Consider the following 11,530-nt stretch of genomic DNA (forward strand, 5'->3'; position numbering starts at 1 on the left):
GTTTGCGAAAATCGATTGGTTTATGTGTTGTCAATCGCTACTAGTATCCAATAAGAACTGTGTTTCTGCATGACACGACACACATCGGGTTAGTGAAAACTCTCCAACTGGCGCTACACTTTCTTTAGTGCGTTGTGTGTCGCGGAGGTAAGGAGGTTTAGCGTTTAAAGTTCTACAACTAATCGACAAACTGTTAATGTTAAACATCACATAATTATACATGTGTTACATATATATATTAAACCTAGTAAGGATTTTACTTTTGTTTTTTTAAATGTTTGCAAAACTAAAATGTATTTTGAATGTCTTTGATTCAATACAGTGTAATTAAATTGTTGCATATAGCAGTACTGGATATTTTTCTGTTTTATTTTTATAACCTGATACCTAATACTGTTCATGGTGCAAAGAGGTTTTGCGTATCCACGTGTGTAGGATGTCCGTGAAAGTACGTTGTTGTGTTGTGAATATAGGTTTTGCAAACACTATTTGCGCAAATATTCAGAATATGGGTAGTTTTTAGTGTGTGTGTGTGTTTTTTAAATAAATGTGTGGGTGTTTTTCTATTTGTAGGTTCTTTGGCTGTGTCGCTTGTGCTCGCCAGCACCACAAAATGGCTTCCTGTGTGCAGACGGGCCTACTGACTGCAGTATGCGGCGAGAACTGGAGGAATGTGACTACAAACGCTTGAGATGCAAGTGGACTTGAAGTTTCTCTGGTAAATTTAATTGTTACCGGTATGGCGGAAATCTGACATGCAAACGCTTGTGTTTGCGTCCTCCACCTGCATAAATGGCACGAGTCGCTTCACAGTCCACGTGTATGACACGTGTTGTAATAGTGCTGCTCGTCGGTGATGTTTTCCACAGTTGAGTATTCGAGTTTCACGACCATGAGAATACTTCACATGCACTACCATCTGAGACGGCAGCGCGTTATTGACAGCCCAGGTCCCAAGTACAGTTTAATACGTAGATATCCACTTTACAGGAAACTAATGTGCTGAATTTGGCCAGGCCCAAATGAGTGTCTCCCGTTTAGTTTCATTGTGTACAGCTGTTTTTGCATCGCCTAGAATTTTAGGATTAATATATACAAAATACTAATTTAGATATTATTTAACGTTATGTAATCAAAGAAAATACCAAAGTATACCAGAATCTTGTTTTCTCGTTACGTATATGAAACTATAAAGCGGTATGCAATTCAGTGTTAAGGTAACGTTATTCAGCGGGTTTCATTTACTTTGTACAGCAAAATGAGTTAATGCAGTGAGGGTGATACAAAACTTGTCCATAGCTGTACTGTGTTGGTTGAACATGGCGAGTAATATTTAACCAGTATCCCTGGGTTAAATGTTTTAAGGTATGTTTCAAGATTAGTTTTGTTTTAGCCCAGGTGCCTGTCTTTCCTGTGCTAGAGAATGAACACTGACCATTCCAATGGATCAGAGCACTTCAGAGCTCCCAACAGGATATTCTGAAGCATCCAGCAGAGGTGCCTGGAACGGCACATGGCACTTTTTTTTTGTGAACTGATGAGCCTATCCCAAACCTGGTCTGTCTTTGACAGATGTGGATCTGAGTCTGTACAGACCAACTAATAGACTGTAGAACTCATTTACCAGGATAGTGCCCCATGTGTAGGAATGACTCTTCCTTTTCAATTGACTTTCTTCTTATGGTCTTTGTTTGGTACCCTAATTCCAGAATCTCTTGCAGAGGAAGCATGTGGTGATCCTTGCAACTCTGAAGCCCTCACACCAGGTAATCTTAATCACTCGCTAGGCACAGTACAGTTTTTTTTAAATCACTAGACCATCTGCACACTAAATGGGTAAAGTTGGTGAGAACTAATGTTTAAGCCTGTGATGAATTCATTATATTTCTGACACCTACTATGAGTATTGCTAAGCAATACTTGATTACAATTGTGATCTGAGGCTCCATTAGATCACCTTAACCACAAAGCATAGCATCCTTTTGTATTTCTCACAGCAGTAGCAATTTTGTCTTGATTTGTAATGGTTTTTGTTTTTAGGTTGTTTTGATGGCCTTTTGAAAGCTTCACAGATATGTCCACTTGGCTGGTGCATCTGTTTAATAGGTAAGTTTAAAATCTGACATCCTTTTGGAGGTGATGAGCTGTGCTTGATTGCATGGAAAGTTACCCTCACTTGGACGTGTGCATAGATTTGTACTTGCTCTTGTAAGCAGTATATATACTCCAGTGATGAGCCTGTGATGAGGATTAAGATTTTCTGACACCTCGAATGAGTGCGGCTAATGCAGTACTTGATTACATTTAAATTCTGAGGCTCTGTAGATCTGGTTATAAAGTTACATACTTTGGAAGTTCAGTAGCTAATCTACTTTCTTTCCTAATAGCAGAGGAGGTAAATGAGTCTGCTTGGCTTGTACAAATGCATCTTTAGGTAAGTGAAGATTTATAAAACGTGTCTCAAGTCACATTCTAGATTTATAATTAAGTAACTATTGTGTAGAAGTTCTCAATGTAACTGTTGTAAAACATGTGTACGGTACGTCACTGCACCAAGTTATGGTATTGGACAAGGCATCGGAACACCTTATTGGACTTTCTTCTACAAGACCTGTGCCGGTGATGATTTAACATTTCTGACACCTCGTATGAGTGCTGCTAATGCAGTACTTGATTACAGTTTTGAATCTGAGGCATCTGTTGTACTATTGGTACACTAATTGTCATGTAAAACTTGTACATGTTAAATGGCCCTAGCATTAAAGTTACTACAAGGTGCATTTGTCTGATGGCCTGTTAAACATTGTTAGACAGCAAGTCTTGATCTAGATATGCTTTGTTTTCTGTTCCTAGGAGGTCTCATGCACACATGTGTGAGATTTTGGTTTCTTCACCCAAATTCGGTAAGATCACTGAAATGTAACACTTGCCTTTTTAAAATGGACACATTGCCATCTTTTTTTTATTATGGTTTTATTGGAATTATTTAAAATAATGGAGTAGACAGTTCTGAGCCGGTGATGAATTTATAATTTTCTGACACCTCGTATGAGTGCTGCAAAAGCATTTTGATTACACTTTTTTTATTCTGAGGCTTGGTGGCACTGGTGTTTTAAAAATAAACTGAATAATTGTATAATGCCCCATGAAATCCATATTAAGTTGCATGTAAAGTAGAATTTCCCCATCGGTCACATCTGTGTCTTTTTTATTCTTGCAGGGAAGCATTGCATCTGTTTTAAACACACAACTTCATTTACCCAAGACTTGCCTGTAACCCGTGGTCTTTGAAGAACATACGAGAGAGCAGCACTAGGTTGAGCTGAATAATAAACACATGTTCATATTGTGCATGCCAAGTTTTGCTTGGTGGGTTTGTACCAACTAATAAATCCAAAAACCATGAGACTGCTTTATTTGTATTTCTCTTCAACATTAAGCTTGGCCCTGCTTGAATAGTAAGCATGTGCTCAAGTTTGTTGAATTACTAGAATCCAGGGCTGTTCTACTTAAATGACCATTTTATCAACCCTTCAGGATAAACCTTTTTTTAAATGGAACCAAGTTTTACTATGGTATGGCTTTTAAAGTAATTTTTAATAATGTATTTCAAATTGTACAGTAAAGGCGTATGACAATACACTGACATTTATAGTATACAGATATGTTGGCTTTTGGGGCTGCATTGTAAACTGTTATGGAGTGTATTGTGACATTTAATTGCCATTACAGAGTTAAATTTTAGATTGTTTGAACAAAAATCTGACACTCTTAGTATTCTGTACCTATGCCTGTTAGGTGTGCTACTCCTTTGAAAGGACTCCTGGAAGAAACTAATACTTTTATTTAGTTTTTGTATTAAATGTGTCTGCCAAACCTCATTTAATTTTACATGAAGCTGTCTCTTCCAGCCATGGTCATGCACAGGTACAGTGGCTGGCTGCAACATTCCCTCCCATTTAGTGCAGATTAGTACAGCACAGATAAGTAGGGTTAGGTTTGCATTTAACTAAACATTCCATCTGTCCCTGATTGTGGGTAAGTGGGATAGATGTACATACAGTATTGGTAAATAATATTGGTTTGAGTGGTGTCTTCCTGAGACATGTATAAAGGTCTGTAACATTGAAGATATATAAAAAATAAAATGCGTTCTGGTCTCTGTTTTAAGGTAGGATGTCTTAATATTCCTCATTCTAGAACCTGCAGTGCTGTCAGACTGACTGCTTGCCCTATTTAAGGGTATGATTTAATCTGGTTCAGAATTTAAGGGTGTTGTGTGTGTGTGGTTTTTTTTTTTTGTGTGTGTGTGTGCACGGTAATGCACAAGACATGATGTGCATGGTGTGACCGTAATTAATGTTCTCTTACATTCTGGAACATTGTTAAATGTGTGCCTGCATTCTAGCAGTCTCCATTAGCTGGTCTTAAGGCTGTGAACAAAAAACCCTTAAGAATTCTGAAAGTTTGGTTAAAGAAAAAAATGCTGGTCTTCCAAGACTAACCTCAATTCTGTATTCACAGAGTTGTGGCATCCATTAATCACGGCTGCTGATTCCACTCAACGTCTAAATTCTGAAGCCAAAAAGCAAGTGCTGTCTGGGTTTAAAACCAATTCCTGAGCTGTGTTCGTTCCTTAACTATCAATTAACTGCTGCCTGTCGCTTCAAACCAAGGCAAGGCTTTTTATGCACAAAAAAAATCTGAATGCTTTACACTAATCCATTAACTGTATATCCATGCCTTTAAGCGGATTGTTTTAAAGGGTAACAAACACTATACCATACTTCAGAGCACTGTATAATGTATATTAATGCATAACATCCGTTAAAGGATTTACAGAATGACCCAGTAATAAGGTCCAAAATCTGCTGTAGCAATATTCTTATATATGTACAGCAAGCTGTAGAAAAAAAAAAAAAAAAACCTTATCACAATCATCGCCATACAGTAATGGTCCTCACTGCCCCTGTAAATAACAGCCAGGATTTTTGTTTAAGGGTGTTTTTAAGATCACCAATACCTGGGCTCTTTTTTTGTGTGTGTGTAAAAAGTGGTACTAGATTTACCAATCAACTAGTTACGCAAGTCAGAATATTTAATGAGTTTAAATTTTTTTTTTTAAAGGATTTAAGTAACCTTATTTCCATGTTTACTATTTTGCATGAGTTGCTTCTGTTTTATATAAAGCATAAAGACCACCTGAATACAACTAACAAGGTCACCATGGTTAAACAAGGGTTATATATATAGGGTTTGGTTTCTGCATATTTGTCCAATAACATAATAATACAGTATTTCACCAATATTATAATTACCTAGTTTGCTGTAAATGAGAGAGGGGTTTGCTTAGCAGTCTCTTAACATTTCTAAGCTTGATTTTTCACGAACTTCATTTCACTATTTTTTTTTTATTTTGTGCTGTAAAGTTAATAATTGGGTAAATTTATCACCCTGTGGAAAACCCCATAATCCTCCACCACTAAATAAATTAAAATAGACTCCTAACATTTTTAATATGAATTGTGAGTTGTGGATTGTTGTCACAGCACTTTATTGGAACCTAAATGAAGTGTTAACATACAGACGTGCTCAAATTTGTTGGTACCCCTCCACAAAAAATGAAGAATGCACAATTTTCTCTGAAATAACTAGAAACAGACAAAAGTAATTGGCATCCACCATTGTTTATTCCATATTTAATAGAAATCAGACTTTGCTTTTGATTTTTTATTCAACATAATATTGTAAATAATAAAACAAATTAAAATGGCATGGACAAAAATGATGGGACCGCTAACCTAATATTTTGTTGCACAACCTTTAGAGGCAATCACTGCAATCAAACGTTTTCTGTAGCTCTCAATGAGACTTCTGCACCTGTTAACAGGTAGTTTGGCCCACTCTTCCTGAGCAAACTGCTCCAGCTGTCTCAGGTTTGATGGGTGCCTTCTCCAGACTGCATGTTTCAGCTCTTTCCATAGATGTTCGATAGGATTCAGATCAGGACTCATAGAAGGCCACTTCAGAATAGTCCAATGTTTTGTTCTTATCCATTCTTGGGTGCTTTTAGCTGTGTGTTTTGGGTCATTATCCTGTTGGAGGACCCATGACCTGCAACTGAGACAGAGCTTTCTGACACTGGGCAATACGTTTCGCTCCAGAATGCCTTGATAGTCTTGAGATTTCATTGTGCCCTGCACAGATTCAAGGCACCCTGTGCCAGGCGCAGCAAAGCAGCCCCAAAACATAGCCGAGCCTCCTCCATGTTTCACTGTAGGTATGGTGTTCTTTTCTTTGAAAGCTTCATTTTTTCGTCTGTGAACATAGAGCTGATGTGACTTGCCAAAAAGCTCCAGTTTTGACTCATCTGTCCAAAGGACATTCTTCCAGAAAGATTGTGGCTTGTCAATATGCATTTTAGCAAATTCCGGCTTTTTTATGTTTTTCTTTCAAAAGTGGAGTCCTCCTGGGTCTTCTTCCATGGAGCCCACTTTCGCTCAAAAAGCGACGGATGGTGCGATCACAAACTGACGTACCTTCACCTTGGAGTTCAGCTTGTATCTCTGGCAGTTATCCTTGGTTCTTTTTCTACCATTCGCACGATCCTTCTGTTCAATCTGGGGTCGATTTTCCTCTTGCGGCCGCGCCCAGGGAGGTTGCCTACAGTTCCATGGACCTTAAACTTCTTAATAATATTTGCAACTGTTGTCACAGGAACATCAAGCTGCTTGGAGATGGTCTTGTAGCCTTTACCTTTACCATGCTTGTCTATTATTTTCTTTCTGATCTCCTCAGACAACTCTCTCCTTTGCTTTCTCTGGTCCATGTTCAGTGTGGTGCACACAATAATACCAAACAGCACAGTGACTACTTTTCTCTATTTAAATAGGCTGAATGACTGATTACAAGATTGGAGACATGTGTGATACTAATTAAAGAAACGAATTAGTTTGAAATATCACTATAATCCAATTATTTATTATCTTTTCTAAGGGGTACCAACAAATGTGTCCAGGCCATTTTAGAATATCTTTGTAGAATAAGCAATAATTCATCTCTTTTCACAGCTTCTTTGCTTTATTCTATGACATACCAAAGGCATGCAAGTATACATGATAAAATAGCTTTTAATTTCATCACTTTTCAGGAGGAATGAAGCATTATTTCAATGAGCTGTAAGGGTACCAACAAATTTGAGCACGTCTGTAAATCCCTTATTTTGAGGATTTCATGGAGCTTCTCCAATCTGCCCTTAACACTAAAATATGTACCTTTTTTATTAATTTATTTTTAGTTTAGTTAAAATGCTGCTTATAAGTTTCTCTCCATGTCAGAAAAATAATAATAATCGACCCATGGCCACTTAAACCAGCCTGGGCTTTCTCCAGTTACACTGGGCACTGTATTGATGCTCATTAAAGTTCAGCAATGCGGTGAAGAATTTCAACGCATATACCTTTCCTGTCATGTAGATGGATACAATATATTCTTCATCTTATTGATCTCTTGCCTATTGCATCCACTGATAAATATTTAAACCTTTTAGATTTAAAGCTTTGTTTGAAATTACAGCCTTACTCTATTCCTAAAAACCTATAAAAGTTTATTGAAATATTGTGCCCAGTGCTTGCTGGAAAGGAAAGTTAAGCTGTTTATGTGTGTGGAGGAGTCTTCCCACAGCAGTCAGTTTTTACAACAGGTAAAGTGATATGTTTGCAGAGTTTGTTTGAGCTGCATGGCCAGGGGTATGTATTGTTGTATCGAACAGTAAATCAGGTGGGCTCTCTAGCTCGTGTGTTTGCATATCCATCTTATGCAAACATAACATTTCCATGCTGTTCAAAACTCCCCAGAAAGGAACTGCTGAAACACCTGGAGTCTGAAACATGGAAAATGATTTTTAAAACACAAGCTCGCCTTTATAATAGTATTGGGGTATATAGCATTGCAAAGCATAAGAGTTATGGTATTTCTAACATTAAAGTGCCGCTACAGACATTCTGGCACCATAGAAACATCTTATTTATTCATAGTACATAATGCAATTTAAAAATAAAAAAAATCAATTATGTATTTAAAAAGAAATTCAACCAAGCGACAAAGATCTTACCAGTGTCAAATCTTAATACTGTCATCACTGAAAAAAATGATAATTAACACCTGTAACAGTGGAGAGGGTGTTCTTTAGGGTATTTATTTCTGTAACAACATAGACAGCGTCAAGGAGTATCTCTTTTGTTGATTGTAACGGAGGTGGTATTAAGATACGGCACTGTTTAGACCTCTTCTAAAGACTATTTTTACAACTAAGTTTTAGTACTACTGCATTATCCATTCAATTCTCAGCTGACAAGTCAACCTATGACAGACGTTTTTGGTTCTTGTTAATTTGCTCTGAAAAGGCACTTTGGCCACCTGATACGCATGCTTTGGCACAGCCAGGCACGGTGCCATGAGAGGTTCCCTTCATAGCTTTTTGTAAGGGGGTTGCACACACAATTGAGGTCTCAGGAAAGGAGCCTATCACCAGAGAACTATAAATATGGATGTCCCAAATGGAATGTGTCCAATTTTAAAACAGGCCAGCATTTGTGCCCCCATTTTGCCAAAATTAACAGATGGCCTTAATCATTATTATTGACAAAACGCAAGGGATTGCAATCCCCTTCATATAAAAGGCCACTGGTAGAGATAAATCCACTCGCAATCTGCCACGTCTGGAAAATGAGCCTCTTCTGTACAGCACTTCAAATAGACACAGTAATAGGTGTCCTTACTTAAACTGGTTCTACAGGTGGCACTTTGTGTGGTTTCTGACAGAGGTTACTTTAAAATGTAAGGGCATTCCCAGTCGAACCTTGCTTTCACCATTATGTCCCCCTTCCACAAAAACAACCTTCTCTCTAAAACACAAATAAAAATTCTTACATGCAGTTAGTTAACTAGGATAGAACTGAAAAAAATGGAGCATTTATTTATGCAGAACAGCCTACAATAGCCTAGAGACAATATAATACAAAGGTGACATGATGCTAGTGTGGCATTACAAACTGCACCCAGCTTCACTATGAAAGCTGTCTTCCTAATGTTGCTGAATGAAGAGAACAGTGTTCAGTCGGCTTGCTCAGGACACTGTGACAATGATCGAATACTCCATGGAGCACATGCTTATAAGAACCAACAGCATAGTACTCCTCCAAACAGCACCGGCTGCTCCTGCATATCACGCAAGTCACAGACAGTGAATCATTTTGTTGTTTTTTTGTTTTGTTTTGTTTTTTTTCTACACATACAGGAGCACTGGGGCACTTCTGTTCTGTGTATTCTTGAGGTAAACTCAAATGTGATTAAATTGCAGAACTGTAATTGACTGCACAAGCCCTTCAATTCTAGGGGCTTAGCCTTGGAGTGGGGTCACAAATGAGTTTGGTGATCTTTGCAAAATGAAACGTGCAAATACAATATGGCTAGAGAATGAAGCTTACAAGAGTCTCATCCATAATGAACTACCAGAAGAGACAGATATATATATATATACACACACACACACACACACACACACACACACACACAGGGGTGCTGGAACTAGGGGTGGGTTAGCACCCCCTGGATTGAAGTGCTGTGCACCTGCTTCCATCATATACAGGGTTTACAGTTTTGTTCAATGGCTTTCAGTACCCCCACTATAAAAATTGTTCCAGAGCCATTGTATATGTGTGTGTGTATATAGCAGGCTAACTGCCTAGTCTCCTCCCTCCAGAATCATCTAAAATAATAAATACATCTTTAGTTAGAATAAACTAAAAGATGGTTTGTGTTTTAATGACTTTATATGACACCCATTTACTAACAAAATAAAATGATCTTAAATCGTGAAATACATACTGCATGATGATGAGGCCTTCAGCATGAGAGGGTACACAAAAGCTGCCCCAGTTGAACTGAACAGTTGCTTACTCTGGGCTGTTGAGGAAATTCCTATTGTTCCATAAACAGGATCAACGGGGATTAGTAAAGCACTGGCCACTGGATGACTACGGTAACTGTGGAAATTATAGTGAAATTAAAGGAAAATTCAAAGGAAGCTGTTCCACTCTGCGCTTCCCGTGGACATCATTCTAGTCCCACATGTGGTGTGTTGTACCCTCCAAAAACCCATTCTTGAAACGTAGTGTAAGTTATTCAAAAGCAATAAGTAATACGTTTCTTTGTCACATATTTCCAGTGAGTTTTTTTCCCCCAGAGTGTCACCTTGCTTCCAGTGAGTCAGCCAAGTCCAGTCGTCTAAAAGTTTTGACTTCTTTAATGTTCTGAAACGCTTTCTTTTAGTTTTATTCGCGTTTCCATAGAGACTGTCAGTTTGAGTCAGAGCAAGTGTGCATTCCGGGAAGCAATGTGTAGAACCTGTGATGATGATGAAACGTCATTGAATTCTTAAATAACATTTTCATAGGAAGAACAACATTTGTGTGTGTGTGTGTGTATATATATATATATATAAAATGAAGCACCTGAAAGAGTAATATTAGTAAGGATAAGGATAAAAAGAAATAAGATGGTTTCTGGTTAACTCCAGCGTTAGTGAACCACACAGGCATTGCATCCGATATAGACAATTGGAGATCTTTAGGTATGGGTATGTTAAATACAAGGGGGATCTTGTAACAAATTGCCTCCCAAAATATAGAAAAGCTGTAAGCCTGCAATCCCATGCACAGCGCTGTTGAAATTGAGAAGGCACTACCCATTGAATGTGTGCATCCCTCATTGTGCTGCAGTGACAGGCTGTCAGAGGGGGTTGTTTCCAGAGATCAGTTGGAATATAAGGTTAAGCCTGGAGAATTAACAGAATCCGTATTGAAACAGGATTAGGACTTTATTGACTTTTCAATTTATATACACATTTTTGTATGCAGTATTTTAGGAAGCAGATATTCATTGATATTACAGAATTGAAATGGGTGGGTAAAAGGTGTAGCGCTGTGTTAAATAACAAAGTTTCAGGTTTATTATCATTACAGTGGACCCGTTTTCAATTCCAGACAGCACCACGGGTGAGTTTGCTTGAAGAACTGTTTAAATGTGTTGATTTTTCCAGGAGCCCTCTTTGAGGTGTCTTGTTAAGAACTGGGAGACAAAGCTCTTTCCAATACAAGTACTTACATGGGAAACAGAAAGAGTCAAATAAATAAATGAATGTGTCCTGATGAGAATTCATGACGATTTTAAAACAGACTAGACTGGGGCTGTTATGCAATGAAACGTAACCTGTACAGACTGTGCAGTTTAAATAAAAAAGGGGTAAATTCCCTAAAACACTACGTGCTCTCTGTAAAAACAGAGTAAATGTACAAAATACACACATGCAAGTATTTCATAATAAAGATATACACCAAATGTAGTACAGTACAATAAAATAAAAACGCATTTTGACTTTTTTGTAGTATATTATATTGAACTACCGAATGAGAAGATCCAAATAAAGCAAATGAAAAATGCTGTTAGGTAGTGCTCTCTTTTGATAAGC

General features: G+C 37.8%; 1 long non-coding RNA gene and 5 other non-coding genes across 7 annotated transcripts; all 6 read left to right on the top strand.

Annotated features, from left to right (window-relative positions):
- Window positions 1-72: 72 nt before the first annotated feature.
- LOC117418013 (uncharacterized) lies at window positions 73-3,406 on the top strand. 2 transcript variants are annotated; one of them, XR_004546775.3, is made up of 7 exons: window positions 73-147; window positions 574-718; window positions 1,710-1,766; window positions 2,041-2,106; window positions 2,388-2,434; window positions 2,854-2,903; window positions 3,221-3,406. It is a non-coding gene; the product is annotated as an uncharacterized LOC117418013 (long non-coding RNA). The 2 variants fall into 2 exon arrangements; XR_009330810.1 differs by having other exon boundaries at window positions 130-155.
- LOC117418640 (small nucleolar RNA Z195/SNORD33/SNORD32 family) lies at window positions 847-929 on the top strand. The gene has a single exon (XR_004546831.1). It is a non-coding gene; the product is annotated as a small nucleolar RNA Z195/SNORD33/SNORD32 family (small nucleolar RNA).
- Window positions 1,863-1,946, top strand: LOC117418642 (small nucleolar RNA SNORD60). Its single transcript, XR_004546833.1, has one exon. It is a non-coding gene; the product is annotated as a small nucleolar RNA SNORD60 (small nucleolar RNA).
- LOC117418644 (small nucleolar RNA SNORD60) lies at window positions 2,236-2,320 on the top strand. Its single transcript, XR_004546835.3, has one exon. It is a non-coding gene; the product is annotated as a small nucleolar RNA SNORD60 (small nucleolar RNA).
- On the top strand, window positions 2,615-2,697 carry LOC117418643 (small nucleolar RNA SNORD60). Its single transcript, XR_004546834.1, has one exon. It is a non-coding gene; the product is annotated as a small nucleolar RNA SNORD60 (small nucleolar RNA).
- LOC117418641 (small nucleolar RNA SNORD60) lies at window positions 3,013-3,097 on the top strand. The gene has a single exon (XR_004546832.1). It is a non-coding gene; the product is annotated as a small nucleolar RNA SNORD60 (small nucleolar RNA).
- Window positions 3,407-11,530: the final 8,124 nt, after the last annotated feature.

This window comes from Acipenser ruthenus, chromosome 13 (assembly GCF_902713425.1).
Source record: "Acipenser ruthenus chromosome 13, fAciRut3.2 maternal haplotype, whole genome shotgun sequence".
Taxonomy (NCBI): Eukaryota; Metazoa; Chordata; class Actinopteri; order Acipenseriformes; family Acipenseridae; genus Acipenser; species Acipenser ruthenus.